Consider the following 17,877-nt stretch of genomic DNA (forward strand, 5'->3'; position numbering starts at 1 on the left):
TTTCTATCTGTCTAAAAATTTTTCAGAATATTATATAAACATGAAGTAAACATTTTTATAAGTATTTTATGTTTTTCATTATTGTTTGTAGCATCAAATGTTATCAATTGAGAATTTTCTGAAAGTAGTTAATAAAAGTAAGTTATAAAAATTTACAAAGTGATTGTAAGATAGTAAAATGTATTACTTAAAACAAAAGTACAATAATTTATTAATTTTAGATTGTGAATGCAAGTAAATAAATAAAACAAATATCTTAACACATGTAGATTATATGAAAATTTTCAGCTTTTGTTTTTCTATCTTTCTTAAAAATTTTCAGAAATGTATAGAAGTATGGAGTAAACTCTTTTATAATTTCTTAAGATTTCATTATTTTATGTAAAAGCAAAAGTTAATAATTTAAAATTTTGTGTGGGGAGCATGGGGGCTATGTAATTAGGCTGTTTAGGTTTATTTATTGGTAACACAACATAGCACTCAATATGAAAATCACTGGCTGTGCTGTGTGCACTCTGAGGCTGGTCGGCATTGTTGCAATAGTCGCTATTGTAGCGTTGGGCAGTTGGACTTTTAACAGCGCGTAGTGTTCCGGAGTTGGAGGTGAGCCACCAGCAGTGGTGGATATGGGGATAGAAATGGCGGAGTTTTGAAATTTGTAAGAATGGATGTCATGAACTGCTATATATATATATTGACTATTAAGGTAAATACAATGTTTGTTCTCAATTAAAATCTTTCATTTGCTAACTATGCCTATCATTAGTTAGTGCCTTCCGTAGATTGAATCTTTTATTTAGCTGGCAGTAGTGGCGCTTCCTGTATTGCAGTACTTCGAGTAACGAAGATTTTTGTAAGGTAAGTGATTTGTGAAACGTATAGGTTACTTTAGTCAGGGCCATTCTCTTGTAGGGATTACTGAAAGTCAGACTGCGTTTCGCTAAAAAATGAAAAATAATGTTTGTCAGTTTAAACACAGTCATATATAATATTTCTAAGGGGACGTTTCATATGTTGACCCTTGGCCGAGGATACATCACTGGAATCTTCTGATTTTTCCTTGTAGTTTGTGTAATTGGTGCAGCCTTTCTTATTGCTAGCACATAATTGTAGAGAGAATTTCCTTTGTAGTTGTAGTTTTTCATTCTTGTACAGTAAAACAATTGATGCATGCATGTAGATAGGCACCAAGTATTTCGCAGTTGCGCTTGCAATTAACGAGATATTATTTTCAATACTATGTTAATGTGTTTTCTTATTTTAATCTTCAAATTGTGGTTTTCTGTGTTGTCGTGTGAAATATTGTGATAATAATGGCGAGGGAATAACGTAATACTAGGCTCCAAAGTAAACTGACAAATGACAGTGAAGACGAAAACAGTGTGTTAGCGCCGCCGAGTAATGACTTAACTAAAGTTCAAAGTAGCAATTTGGTAATTGTGAATAGGGAAATGGAGCGGGCTGCAAATAATGGTGTAGGAAGTGAAACAATTAGTGAACATGGAAGAATTATCAATCGATCAGTCGGCAACAGCTCGCCTCAGGAATCCGAAATGACAGGACACAATGTTGCAAATACTGTAGATTCAAGTTATGCATCCTCACCATTTTCTCAAATAAGTCAAGACACATTTTCAGCTTGTCAAAATGTGAATGTTGCCAGTACAAATGCACTGCCAAAAAGCATAGAGGAACAGATTCCAGACACTAATACATTATTATTGCAATTAATGCAACAAATGAAATAAAATCAGAGACAAACACAGCAACAGTTAGACACAATGGAACAAAATCAGAGACAAACACAGCAAAAGCTTCAAAAGTTAGACACTTGAACAAACACGTGAAGATTTTACTACTGAGTTACATGACATCTAATCGAAGTGTCAAAAAGTCAGTAATGACGTAAAAACACAAATTTGTGAGCATTTCCAACCTATTTTTTCACGGCATGAAAATACATTACAGAATCACGAATTAGCCATAAAAGAACTGCAAACTATTGCTCATGAGAATCATGAGACCTTGCAAGCTAAAATTGACTCAGTTGCATCTACCGATTCGGTTAAGCAACTTGCAAAAACTCAGAAAACTTAAAGGGCACAGTAGATACGATTTCAACACAAATGGACACTGAAATTAGGTTCAGAAAAACACACAGAGGAAATAAGTGCACTATCGGAGGAAGTAGCCGAACTTTCGGATCAGTTCACTAACTCATCTGCGAAGGTAGATGATGATCTGAATGGCACAAGACCTGTAGCCATAACTGACACAGAAGAGTATGAACAAATTAAGGAATTCAAACAAAATCAGAATCAAATTAATACGCAACACAAAAGAGAAAACTGGGAAGTACAAGATCAGTTGGCACAAGTAATACAAAAATTTCATATTTCAGAGGACACTCGCCCTCCAACACGGGAAGAGGGACTTAGAAATATGGAAAAGCCACAAAATAATAACACAGGGCATTTCGGAAATTATGAAAGAAACTGGCAAGGTGCGCCGAATTTTGAGATGGAATCGCCGACACGACATAACAATGACCGATATGCTACTCGTCGACACGATGATTTTGACTATAAGCTGTTCATTACTACACGTAAATACAAAACATTTAAGATATCTGGCAACGACATTCATCCACAAGCGTGGCCTCAACAATTCTCTCATTGTTTTCCTCCCATCTGGTCATTGGAGCACAGATTAGAATTTATGTGTGGCTACTTAGAGAATGAACCAGTTGAAAGAATGTGATCAGTCATTCACGATTGTCACAGTGAAGGAGAATTATATCACGCTTTCCTCTCAGCATATTGGCCTTAAGCTACTCAAGACCGAGTAAAACATAGTATCATGATGAAACATTTCGAACAATCTGAATTTCCCAGTGTTGTGAAATATTTTGAAGACATGTTGCACAAGAATCAGTACCTGTCAAACCCATACAGCGCCTGAGAACTCATCCACATTTGCTTGATCAAATTACCTGAACATTTGCGATATATTATTTTGGCAGGACGTTGCAAAGACGACATTGAAGCTTTTCAGGGACTCTTACAAGAATTAGAAATTGACACAGACAATCACGGAATGCTAAAAATGGAACACAAAAATTACAGGTCACATCCATCACAACTCCGTGATGACAGAAATAATAAATGGACACGACAAGGCTATTCTTACAACGTTAATCGTGACCAAAACAGAAATTACCCATACGATAACCGTTGGCAGAGTAGTAATAATTACAGGAAAAGATCATCTCTCCGCAGGAATGACTGTCACAGAGACAATCAGAGAAACAGACAATATGGGAACAAAAATAATTATTATCAAGGGAGACAGAATAACTTCAGACGCAATGGTCCAGCGCGCAGTTACGATTCCGGGAGAAATTCTCCACCACGTGACTGACAAGAAAGAAACTATGGAATCTACCGACATGAGGGCAGACGATATGATCGTAACGACAGACCTGAATTGCATCAGAACTGGCGTGATTCAAAGAGGGCTGGACCCTCTCGGCAAGGTGAATTTGTAGAAGTTAGGTCTCCTAATTCCAATAACGACGCACGCCAACAAAGGGATAGCAGACAATGACTTGCACCACAGGTAGCCACGTGCGTCGGCTGGCTCAAAGGAAAATAACATAGACGCTAACCTTGAGAAAAATCTGAGCATTCTTTACCGATGTACCATATACCACATGATAATTCCGTTGAAGCTGGAGGTCTGCATACTAGGAAGAGTAAAGGATTGCACCACATTTCACATGTAAAACCGTTTATTGAAAGATCAGCTGCTTTTTAACTTAGTCTTAGCCATAAAATTTTTACTTCATGCTTGTAGTACAATTTGTCACACTAAGAAACTGTTAACATGCAACAATGTTTTGAAGTAACTATCCAGCCTAGTACCGAGGGAACATTTTTAAACAGAAATTACGAATGCATTGTTATAGTGAACAGATGAGACAGTGTTGTTATATGTACATTTTTGCTTGTTAGTTGCACAATTACATAACGACTATCAATCTTACATACTTAGAAAATATACTGGCACTGCTAATGAGATTTTAATGCAACATTTTGGTTTACTTGAAAATACATTCTGGATTTAAAGTACTATCTGTGAGATACCAGATGACACAGTGGTTAGTTTATTTGACTGCTACACAATCTTATCACGATGCTATTAATGAGTGACCATTTACAATGTTCCTTTTGCGATGTTTCCGTTTTATATCTGCACAGTTTTTCTGAATTCTTCTGGAAAGTAAAACATGTTTTAGTACTAACTTTTGTGGTATAGCTACAATGAGACAGCCTTTTTCGTAACACAACAATACGTTACATTATAGTACTTTCTAGATCATGGTAAGGTACGTAATAACTACGATATCTATACACAAACATTTTACTTTCGTTTATGAGGAGGTTAGTACATTGATTTCAGCAGAACTTTGCTTACAGAGGACGATAACTACGACACTTGCACAGAGATCATCTTACAACAAGACACACAGTTTAGAGCTACAGTACACGTATTTGAGTGATTAATTTTGTACTTAAAACATTTATTTTTAAAGATTTTTTAATTACAAAGATACAAAGGTTTTCCATGATACCTTTCATTCCATTCTTGTAATCTGTAACACCTGAGAGTATAATTCCATTAATCCTCAGGGGGGTACATGCTTACTTTGTGTACCATGTGTTTGCAAGCACAAGGAGCCCTAGCTAATATGGTATTTGCTTATACAACTTTACATATCGGTACCATTTACTCTAACACATAAATTACACAGCTATCTGATCATTTAACTGGGAGAGATAAACATTTATTTTACTACATCAGTGACAGATGTTTACGTAATTACACAGTTGGATAACTTCACACTTATGAACCTGATTTTGTCTGTACTTTGTGAACTGCTCATATTTTTTCAGAACCAATGTGATACTATGAGAGCTTTGAATGGTGTATTTGGTAAGGGATCATGATTTTTGAAGTACATTTGAGGTACATGACTTTATTGAAGGTCTTGAAAGTATTGAAAGAAGCTGCAACGATTTTGAGATGTGATTGATCTGTTATGATGTTATTATTATGATGACGATGTGTGTTATGCTGTTGAGGTATGTTTATGATCAATAAGCTGAGAATCGTACTTTAAGAGTTATGAAAGTTTGTAAATGCATGAATGTATCACAATGCAGGCGAAAATTTCTTGCACACTGTTATATTCAAAGGATTTTGTTTCTACACATTTGCAACGCAAATTCTCGACCTGTGAAATTTTTTATATGAGACTGTCACTGTAGTCCAAACTGGTGTCGTAAATATTTCGGTAAGGAAGGTAGCTCACTATTAGCCCCCAGGTGCTAATGTGTGCCTTTCAGAGGCATAGGTGGAAAAAAAGAGGCCATTATCCTCCCTATTGACATTTCTTTGTACAAAGCATCGCAATTACGACACGCCCAAACTTGAAAACATATAATTACACTGTGGAGCTCTTAATTTATGATATTTACTGAAATTAAATGATGAGAAACATTTCACATCTATTGTCTTGCTAGTTAAAAGATTGTTTACTGCAATATGAAACGCCATATGGCTAGTGAAGGATGTTTACGCCTTGCTTTGCCTATTTTGTTTAATATCTAGTTTCTAGCTGCACTGCAGCATACAATTTAATGGATGTACTAATATAGATATTTAATGCCTACAGATCCAGTAAATAATAACTTTATGATCTACTTAAAAAAAACGAAGGAGCACAAAAAAGACATTTCCCCTTCACAGGACTTGCATACATATTTTTCTCTTCAACTACTTGGTAATATTTCTGGTAGAATAAGTTGTGGTGCACCACTTTATCTACATAGACATTAAGATGTGAATAAACATTTCCCTTATCTGTATTTTTGTCTTTAGTGTAATATTTTTTCTGCTTCAGCTATGTCATGTTTTGGTATAAGTTACTGCATTTGCTGCTGCTGTTTGCCAGGCATAGTGCTACTAAATATCACTTTGTATTACTCTGTTAACCCAGTTTCACTACTGATTTATTTTTCTTGTTGCTGCACATTGGCTCATATTAGTTGTAATATTGCAATTGCTCTGTTAATTTAGATTTACTGTTGCTTGCTTTGCCAATTTGCATTTTTCTTGTCACTGCTGTTTGCGTTAATTGTTTTGTGCTGCTGCATTGCCTCGTCACTTAGTTTAGCATCAGAGCTCAGTAGATTTAATTTAGTTTAAGAGGGGTAGACTATATAAGAGAATGAGTTGCGATGAACTGGAAGAAACACATTGAGAAGTTTTACGAAGCTCTGCAGTGGGTTTGCTCTGTTGTGGCCTATTACTTGTCTGCATGACAAGAGTCAGCACTGCATTTCCATTGGAAGGACAACACTACTTCTTCAAGACTGCATGGAAATCCACTACTTCCATGTGCTTTTTCTTTTACTTCTCAGACTTTGAGAAAAACACTGCATTTTTACTGTGATGAACTATCAGGACTGTCTTTATGGACTGTGAGAAAATTTTAGCGTTTGACCAACATTGTATTGATATGTGTGGGCATTTGATTTCTTTGTTATTGTAAATATGAAAAATTTTTTCGAATCTGTAATGGCCCTTGCCCAACTCAATTTGTAAAATTTTTTGTTGGGAGCATGGGGGCTATGTAAGTAGGCTGTTTAGGTTTGTTTATTGGTAACACTACGTAGCGCTCTATATGAAAATCACTGGCTTTGCTGTGTGCAGTCTGACGCTAGTCGGCATTGTTGCAATAGTCGCTATTGTAGCATTGGGCAGTTGGCTGTTAACAGGGCCTAGCGTTGCGCAGTTGGAGGTGAGTCAACAGCAGTGGTGGATGTGTGGAGAGAAATGGCGGAGTTTTGAAATTTGTAACAATGGATGTCATGAACTGCTATATATATTATGACTATTATGGTAAATACATTGTTTGTTCTCTATTAAAAACTTTCATTTGCTAACTATGCCTATCATTAGTTAGTGCCTTCCGTAGTTTGAATCTTTTATTTAGCTGGCAGTAGTGGCACTTGCTGCATTGCAGTAGTTCGAGTAATGAAGATTTTTGTGAGGTAAGTGATTTTTGAAATGTATAGGTTAATTTAGTGAGGGCCATTGTCTTGTAGGGATTACTGGAAGTCAGATTGCGTTGTGCTAAAGAAAGAAAAATATTGTGTGTCAGTTTAAGCAAAGTCATGTATAATTTTTCTAGGGGGACGTTTCAACAATAAGTATCCTATGTTGTGAATCATATGTTAGATTTTACATTTTGTAGATTCCAGTTCACTAGCTTATTATTCAAATAAATTCTGTATTTTATAAGTAACTTAACCGATTATTTAAAAATTCAGGATATATGATTAACATAACCGATTTTAAAATGTGAACTAAATACATAATGTTACAATAACCCAACTTATGATAATAACCAACTTATTTATAACTTAATTACTTAATTTACAACATGATTTTAAGACAATAAGATGTATAATTTAACAATAGTACAGTATTTTTAAAAATCACATTGTGAAAGTAAGATAATAAATAGAATGTATTAGTTAACACAAGTAAATTACTATTAAAAAATAGGTAAAAAAATAATAAAAATGTATTAGTTAAGAAAGTACATTATTTATAAAAAAATGGCATTGTGGAGTGAAGTAAATAAGTAAGAAATATTAGTTAAGAAAGTACGTTATCTTAAAAAAATTACATTGTGAACATAAGTAAATTAATGGAAATATATTATGTATAAAAGTACATTACTTGAAAAATTTTGCATTGTAATTGTAAGTAAATAAATAAAAAATATATTAGTTAAAAAAGTAAGTTATATAAACTTACAAAGTGAATGTAAGATAATAAAATGTATTAGTTAAAACAAAAGAATTTTTTTAGAATTTTTAGAATGAGAATGAAATTAAAGAAATATAATAAATATTTTAACAAATAAGAATGATATAAGAAATTCAGTTTATATTTTTCTATCTTTCTTAAAATGTTTCGGAAATGTATATGAGCTTGAAGTTAACACTTTTATAAATTTTTTATGTTTTTCATTATTCTATGTTAAATCAAAAGTTAATAATTACAAATTTTCAGTAAGAAATCTATTTTGTTCAACATATGTGAGATTTTACATTTTGTGGATTCTAGCTCTGTAGCTCATTATTCAAATAATTTCTGTATTTTATAAGAAAGTTGAGCGATTTTTAAGAAATTCCGAATATTTGATGAACATAACCGATTTTAAAATGTTAATTAAGTACATAATTTTTACAATAACGCAACTAATTATAATAATCAACTGATTTATAACTTAATTACTTAATTTACAACATGATTTTAACAGAATAAAATGTATAATTTAACAAAAGTAAACTATTTAAAAAATCAAATTGTGAAAATAACTTAATAATTAGAAAGGATTAGTGAACACAAGAAAATTACTATTTAAAAGTCACTTTGTGAAGGTAAGAAAATAAATAATAAAAATGTATTAGTTAAGAAAATACATTATATATTTCAAATGACATTGCAAAGTTAAGTAATTAATAAATAAGATATATTAGTTAAGAAAGTACATTATTTTAAAAAGATCACATTGTGAACATATGTAAATTAATGAAAACATATTATTAATGAAAATCCATAACTTGAAAAACTTTGTATTGTAATTGTAAGTAAAGAAGTAAAAAATGTATTAGTTAAAAAACGCAAGTTACATAAATTTACAAAGTTATTGTAAGATAAAGTGTATTAGTTAAAACAATAGTATTTTATTTTAAAAATTTAAGTTGTCAATATAAGAAAAGAAATTTGTTTTTCTATCTGTCTAAAAATATTTCTGAAATATATATACACATGAAGGTAACACTTTTATTAATTTTAAGCTTTTCATTATGTTAAGTAAAAACAAAAGTTAATAATTAAAAATTTTCAATAAGTACTCTATGTTGTGCATCATGTGCCAGATTTTACATTTTGTAGATTCTAGCTCACTACCTTATTATTAAAATAATTGCTGTACTTTATAAGTAACTTTTTAAAAATTCAGGATGTATTATTAACATAACCGATTTTAAAATGTTAACTAAATTCATAATTTTTACAGAATTCAACTAATTATTATAACCAACTGATTTTAACTTTATTACTTAATTTACAACATGATTTTAACACATTAACATGTATAATTTAACAAAAGAATATTTTGAAAAATCACACTATGAAAGTAAGTTAATAAATAGAATATATTAGTGAACACAATTAATTTCCTATTAAAAATCAGTTTGTGAAGGTAAGTAAATAAATCATAAAAATGTATTAGTAAAGAAAGTACATTATTTATAAAAAACGACATTGCGAATTTAAGTAAATAAATAAAATACATTAGTTTAGAAAGTACATTATTTAAAATGATCACATTGTGAAGAAAATAGATAAAATATAATAGTTTAGAAAGTACATTATGTAATAAAATCAAATTGTGGACATAAGTAAATTAATGAAAATATATTATTGATGAAAGTACATTATTAGAAAAATTTTACATCGGAATTGTAAGTAAAGAAATAAAAAATGTATTAGTTGAAAAAAGTAAGTTATATAAATTTACAAAGTGATTGTAAGATAATAAAGTGTATTAGTTAAGACAAAAGTATTTTATTTTAAAAATTTTGCATTGTGAATCTAAGAAAAGAAATAAAAGAAATATGTTAAAAATGTAAATTACATAAAAATTTTAAGTTTTTGTTTATCTATCTGTCTGAAATTTTACATTGTAATTGCAGGTAAATAAAAAAATGTAGTATTTAACAACATTAAGCTATAAAATTTACAACGTGATTGTAAGGTAGTAAAATGTATTAGTTAAAACAAAAGTAAAATTTATAATAATTCTAGATTGTGAATAAAAGTAAACAAATAAAATAAATAGGTTAACAAATGTTAATTAATTAAAAATTTTCAGTTTCTCTTTTTCTATCTTTCTAAAGGTGATTCAGACAGGTATAGAAGCATGTAGTTAACACATTTGTAATTTTGTAAGTTTTTCATTGTTTTATATAATTGCAAAAGTTATCATTTAAAAATTTTTAGTAAGTGTTCTGTGTTGTGCATCATATGTAAGCTATTACATGTTCTAGGTTCTAGCTCACTAGCTCATTATTAAAATTAATTCTGTTTTTAATAAGCAACTTAACCGATTTTTAAAAAATTCAGGATATATGATTTACATAACCGAATTTGAAACGTTAACTAAATACATAACTTTTACAAAATTTAACTAATTATAATAACCAACTCATTTATAACTAAATTATTTAATTTACAAAACGATTTAAACACAGCAATATGTATTATTTCACAAAATAACATTATTTTAAAAACACATTTTCAAGGTGAGTAAACAATAAAATGTGTTAGTTATCAAAAGTAAATATTTAAAAAAACACATTGTGAAGGTAAGTAAACAAATAAAGTGTATTAACTAAGGAAGTAGATTATTTAAAAAAAATTACATTGTGAAAGTAAGTAAATAAGCAAAGTGTATTAGCTAAGAAAGTACATTATTTAAAAAATCTAATTGTGATCATAAGTAAATTAATTAAACTGTATTAGTAAACAAACTACAATATTATAAATAATCACATTGTGAAGGTAAGTAAATAAATAAAATGTATAAGCTAACAAAAGTAAATTACAAAAATTTTATAACATGACTGTAAAATGATAAATATGTATTACGTAAAACCAAAGTAAATAATTTTAAAAATATCACATTGTGAATTCTAAGTCATGAAATTCATAATTTCTATTCATAAGTTTCTTCATTCCTTTATATTTCAAGTTCATTTGTCCTTTTTCAATTATTTCACTATTAAAATCATCAATTAATTTGGGATAGCTATTTGGTAAAATAACTTTAAAATCATTATTGAGATCTAGATAAAGTTGTTCTCCATATCTAGTATTTTAATATTCACAGTTCATAATATTATGTGGTACATTTACCTCTAGCTCATTTACTTCTTTAATTTCCTTAGAAATACTTATATTGTTGAGCTTCTTCATTAAAGTAGTTTGCATTTGTATAGATAAACGTTTATTAGTTTTCCTGACATAAATTTGTAGTTTTTATCGAACATTTTTTTAAAAATTTGTAATTCTGATTTTATATCTAAATGATTAATTGAAGATTACTCTTTTTGATTTTTTATATATCTAATATAAATTATTTCCTAAAATTGCAGTATTTTAACGAAATGCAGACTATACTAAATGATACTTATGAACTAATTGTGCAATCTGAAGAGGATATTGATTTCCTATTTGTTTAACTAATGACAATTTGTTAAAACAAACTGCAATCATAGTTTTCATAAAGAATGTATTGATATATGGTTCATGGGAAAAGAAAATTGTCCATTGTGTAGAACTATTATTAAAAATAAACAACCAACATTAGCTGATATTGGCTTCTCTTGATTGTACACCAATAACTATAATCCCATCAGTTGAACTGTGGTTGAATCCTATATTATGATTAGATTATATGTTAAAAATTAGAAAATTTACTTTTTCACAAATCTAATAAATATTTATATATATAAACGGAGCAAGTTCAACAAAAATCTTACTTGCAATCTAAATTTTGGAAGTACTGTAATACAGAATAATCAATCGATATTTTTACTTTGCAGAAATATACAAAAGATGGTTATAGAATTATATGTAGGCCATGTATAAATAAATGTCATGTACAAAATTACAATAAATTAATTCTCTATGTGAGAAAAATTGTTGCTAAATATTATTTTAAGGGACAATTAGGACAAAATCAAAGTGAACAACATTCAAAATTATTATTAACAATGAATAATGAAGAATAATCTATATCTACAATTCATAATTAAGAAGTTGTAACTCAAGAAACATCTATATCTACAAAAAATGTAAAAGAAATTAAGGATTTAAATTATTTTACATAAATCCTTCACATTAAGATAGATATAATAATAAATGTAAGAAGTGTACTTTAGAATATATTAAGAATAAGAAAGCTTTAACTTTATTATTTATTTCATAATATTCCTTTGTGATGAATTACACAAATTTTTACAATGGCAATTGTAAGATCGAATCCAAGAGATTGAAATACAATTAAAGATTACTTAGTTGAAAAAGCATTTGAAAACAGATTACAAACTATAAATTTTTTAAATTGTACAGATGGACTTGATCCTAATCATTTCTTAACTGCAGTAGGCCGAAATGCGATTCTAGGCGCTACAGTCTGGAACTGAGCGACCGCTATGGTCTCAGGTTCGAATCCTGCCTCAGGCATGGATGTGTGGGATGTCCTTAGGTTAGTTAGGTTTAATTAATTCTAAGTTCTATGTGGCTGATGACCTCAGAATTTAAGTCGCATAGTGATCAGAGCCATTTGAACCATTTTTGAACTGCAATAAAAACCAAAATCAGTAAGGAATATTTGGAAGTATAACATGGTTTAAAGATAAATTTTAATTTATATTGTGAATATAAACTACAAACAAATGAAATAAATGAAAAAGTCTAAGAATTCGGACAACTATCATGAAACCATACTAACTAATACGACGGAAAAAGGTTTTAGGAAGAAATATCAACGAAGTAAAAGAGATATTTTAGAAAAAATATCTGTGTTTCAAGCACAAGGATCAGGATGCACATTAAATAAAATTATTGGTTTGCAGCTAGCAATTAATAAATCTATTCCACTAAAAGGATCATCTTATACTGATTTACCAAATAAAACTGAAATATGAAAAATAATGATCAAAAATTTTTTCTGTGGCCTATAATATTAGCTTTGTATCTTCTAGATACAATACTGAAAGAATAACAAAATATAAAGATGTTGGTCTGGATCTTGATAAATAACTTGAAAATAGTGAATTTCCAGTAGTAGATGTTCATATTCCGAAAATAGAAAATATAGTTAAAGTATCAATCAATGTATATTCAATTGATGACAATGATAAAAAAAACCATTTGATCCATCAAAAATTACAAAATGTAAAAATGAAAAACACGAAATTCAACTTTATTTCAATAAAGATAATAATTCACACAATTGTTACATAAAAACTTATCTAGACTTGTACCGAGCCAAATCAATAAGCATGAAGAAGTATAATTTATTTGTGATTTATGTTTACTACATTAAAGAATAATAGTAAAGAAATATGAGATAATCATACAAAATTGTTTTAATAAAAACCATTAAAAGTTGAAATGCCTAGTATAGGAAAATATGTACATTTAAAAAATTATTAACATACACGAATGGTTCCATTTGTAATTTATTCTGATTTTGTAAGTTTACTCTTAAGCATTGACAAATTGTCAACCAAATCCAGAAAACAATATAGAATGAAATATCAAAAACATGAACCAAGTGGATTTTGTTACAACATAAAATATATATATCGAAATTGTAAAGATCCTGTTGTTTATAGTCGACCAAATTGTCATAAAAATTATTGAATGTATAAAAGAGGAAGTTGAAGAAATTGGAAAAATTTATTCTGAAATTAATGAAACAAAACCACTTACATTTGGAGAAAATAAAGTACACAATAATTCTAAAGTTTGTACATTATGTAAATACAATCATTCAAAAAGTAATAAAAAAGTTTGTCATCATGATCATCTAACTGGAAAATATATTGCACCATTCTACAATAATTGTAGTTTAAAACTGCAACAACGCGATTTTGAACCTATTTATTAACATCATTTATCTGATTATGCTTCTCATCTTTTATTAAAAGAACTTGGTTATGATAATAAAGAAATAAAAGTAATACCAACCAATGGTAATAAATAGATTAGGTTTGGAGAAGAAAGAAAAACATTGAGGTTTGCCGACGACATTGCAATTCCATCAGAGACAGCAAAGGACCTGGAAGAGCAGTTGAATGTAATGGACAGTGTGTTGAAAGGAGGATATAAGACGAACATCGACAGAAGCAAAACGAGGATAATGGAATGTAGTCGAATTAAATCATGCGATTCTGAGGGAATTATATTAGGAAATGAGATACTTAAGTAGTAAAGGAGTTTTGCTACTTGGGGAGCAAAATAAATAATGATGGTCGAAGTAGAGGGGATATAAACTGTAGACTGGCAATGGCAAGGGATACATTTCTCAAGAACAGAAATTTGTTAACATCGAGTATAGATTTAAGTGTAAGTAAGCCTTCTCTTAAAGTATTTGTATGGAGTGTAGCCACATACGGAAGTGAAACATGGATAATAAATAATTTAGACAAGAAGAGAAGCTTTCGAAATGTGGTTCTACAGAAGAATGCTGAAGATCAGACAGGCAGATCACGTAACTAGACCATAACAACAACATTTTGAACCGATCACATGGTTAATAATGTATTTTATATTATGATGCTGTCATTCAGGGGGAGTCATGGAATACTTGATGTTCCCAACGCTGGGTGATACATTTTATAAATCAGGTGACATATGGTTACTATCCTTTCACACACTGAGCGCTGGTCGTTACTTAAAAAAATTCTGTAGGTTATCTTACCATATAAATATGCAGGCCTGGCTTATAGCTTTAAGACACTGATGACTTACGATGTAAGGCAGTCGTTATACCTGACACGCCGGCAGTGGATGGAGTATTCTGTTTCTATTCTTTGTGCAATTTTGTGTGTACTTCAAGTATATTTTTGTTAATGTGATGTTTAAGGAATGTAGTTTACCCGGTGATATGTCATGTACTGTATATAATATTTTATGTCCATTTGTATGTCCTTAATGTCTTATTTGGTGTCTAACTTTTTTTGTACATCACATCAACTAAGTCTGGCATGCCAGAAATATAAATAATGTGCCTATGATATGTGCTATTCAGGATCTTAAAGTCTTTGGATGACTATTACTCTGTGACAACAAATTACCAGTTGCTGTCAGTTACCATATGGTTGTAGGAAATTTGTGCAGTAGTAATTTATCTTAAAGTGAGGTGTGTGAAGTACTATTTATACACAGCAATGTATACTGACTATGTAGTGCTCTTCCATATTGGTTTTACAGGTGCGTGATAATGACAAGAAGTGGAAATTAGCTAATCGTACGACTAAATAAAAATCACACAACAACCTGCTGTGGTCCGTGTTTACGATTATTATCCTTGCTTTTTAATTTCAACTGCTTCCTTAACAACACTGTCTCATCAGCTGGAAGTGAATCTCCATGTTGCTATATTCCATTGAATTAAAAGTGCCAAGACAATGTTCTGCAACACCCTATTTGCTCGGCTGTTCTCAGCATGTGACACTTATGCTCAGTGCACTAGTCCTCCACGGTCCTCACAGTCTGACCAACAATATATAACACACCAAAACTACATGAAAAGTGTAGACATCTGCGTTATGCAAACCAAGGCCATCCTTAACGAAACCTAAATGGTCCCCAATCAGCTGCCTTAGACGATGCAGCTTTATCCACGCTAGGAAGAAATTTAGATTTTGCATTGACACCCAAGTGTTTGCGAGTGGTTGATATTAGTAGTTCTGTTGAACAGGCTGTTTTTGAACTACCTCCTGAGGCTTCAGTTCAGGACGGAGTCACGTCGTGTGCTGACCGGGGCACATCCACTCCAGGCTATAACAGCAGCAGAGAGCTGCTTTACGTTCAATTAGAGTTGATCTGTATATCGTTATTTTCCCTGTGGACAAGGACAAAGTTACAGTAGTTCTGGACAACCAGGATTAGTTCAAAAAGTGAATTGTTTACTGTCTGACTGAGCGCATTGCAGGATCGGTGGGGACCCCTCCCCCCCTGAAAAAAAGTGTTTAGAGTGAGACTAACAGTCTACTGAAGAAAAGTTTCTTGCCCCAGAAGACTGCCCCTACCTTAATATTTATTGTGCTGCTTCCCCTAAGGTATAAGGAATTCTCAATACCCACAAATAAGGGATTGCTTTTCATCTGATGCCTCCAACATATCATGTAGTAAAACACCTAGCTACTCAGTTAAGCTCACTGCTTGGTCGATGTGAGCGTCTCATTAAGAACTTGGTGGATTTCTTACATCGATTAAAGGAAATGTGTTGGAATGACCGATATTCTAGTAGCTGCACAGAGTGGATGCACGGTCTGAGGCGCCTTGTCAAGGACTGTGCGGCCCCTCCCACTGGAGGTTTGAGTCCTCCCTAGGGCATGGGTGTATGTGTTGTTCTTAGCATAAGTTAGTTTGTGTAGGTAAGTAAGTCTACGGACGGATGACCTTGGCAGTTTGGTCCCTTAGGATTTCACACACATTTGAACATTTGATATTCTAGTAAGTTCTGATGTGGTCTCTCTCTTCACTAATTTTCCTGTCTGATATGTTACAGTTAATTGAGTTTGGTTTGGTACTGAATTAAGGAGCATATTTGACTTCTACTTACTTGTTATTCAGTGACCAATACTATGAGCAGAGAAATGAAGTTGTGATGGGGAGCCCGTTGTCACCTATTATTGCAAATTCCTTTATGGAAGATTCTGAGAAATGTGTCTGGAGTTAGCAGATATGAAACCTTCGTATTTCTTCAGATAATGTGTAGAGGTACTTGTTTTGTTGGGCCTCATGGCAGGGAGAATTTGAACAACTTTTTAGAATGCCTGAGTTTTCATCTCATGATAAAGGAGGAAATGTGCTGAACAGGAGGAAGGTTGATAGTACATTGTGACATGATGTTCATAGGAAGCCTACTGAGACTAACTCGCGTCTACAGGCAGGTACTTGTCACCACCTGGCTAAGAGTGAAGAGGTACTTCATGCCATAGTTCACAGGGCCCATGCCATTTCAGACCCTGAGAGTTTGTCAGCTGAGTTAACGCATCTCGAGGTCACCTTTCGTCAGAATGGATATAGTGAAAGACAGATCAGGGGTACGTTTTACCAGGTGACTGATGGTAATACCGTGTTGGCACCAAGGTCCACAACCTTCCTTCCTTAAGCTGGGAGCATTTCTAACAAGACTGCTCATATTTTGAGGAAATATGATGTGAAATGTGTTTATCAACTTCCATCTAAGTTTAGGTTCGTTTTGGGTTCTGTTAGGTGTGATTCAGACAGGACTAGTGTACTGAGCATGAGTGTCACACACGCTGACATCAGTCGAGCAAAATTGGCTATTGCACAACATTGAATTGGCATTGGGCATCTATGGAACACAACAATATGAAGATTTTGGCATGCACTTCCAAATATTGGGATATTGTTATTAAGGAAGCAGTTGAAATTAAATTATTCTGTATTTTATAAGTAACTTAACAGATTTTTTAAGAATTCAGGATATTTGATTACCTTAACCAGTTTTAAAACGTTAACTAAATACGTAATTTTTACAATAACTCAACTAATTATTATACCAACTGATTTATTACTTCATTTACAACATGTTTCAATCACAGTAACATTTATTATTTAACAAAAGTACATTATTTTTAAAAAAATCACATTCTGAAGGTAAGTAAATAAATTGAATGTATTAGTTAACACAAGTAAATGACTTCTAAAAAAATCGTACTATGAAAGTAAGTAATAAAATGTATAAAATATATTCGTTAAGAAAGTACATTTTTAAAAAAAAACATTTTGTGAAGTGAAGTAAATAAATAAAATATATTAGTTAAGAAAGTACGCTATTGTAAAAAAATCGTATTGTGAACATAGGTAAGTCAATTAAAATATATTAGTTAACAAAGTATATTATATAAAAAATTTTACATTGTGAATGTAATTAAAGAAATTAAAAATGTATTAGTTAACAAA

Source organism: Schistocerca cancellata, chromosome 4 (assembly GCF_023864275.1).
Source record: "Schistocerca cancellata isolate TAMUIC-IGC-003103 chromosome 4, iqSchCanc2.1, whole genome shotgun sequence".
Classification (NCBI taxonomy): Eukaryota; Metazoa; Arthropoda; class Insecta; order Orthoptera; family Acrididae; genus Schistocerca; species Schistocerca cancellata.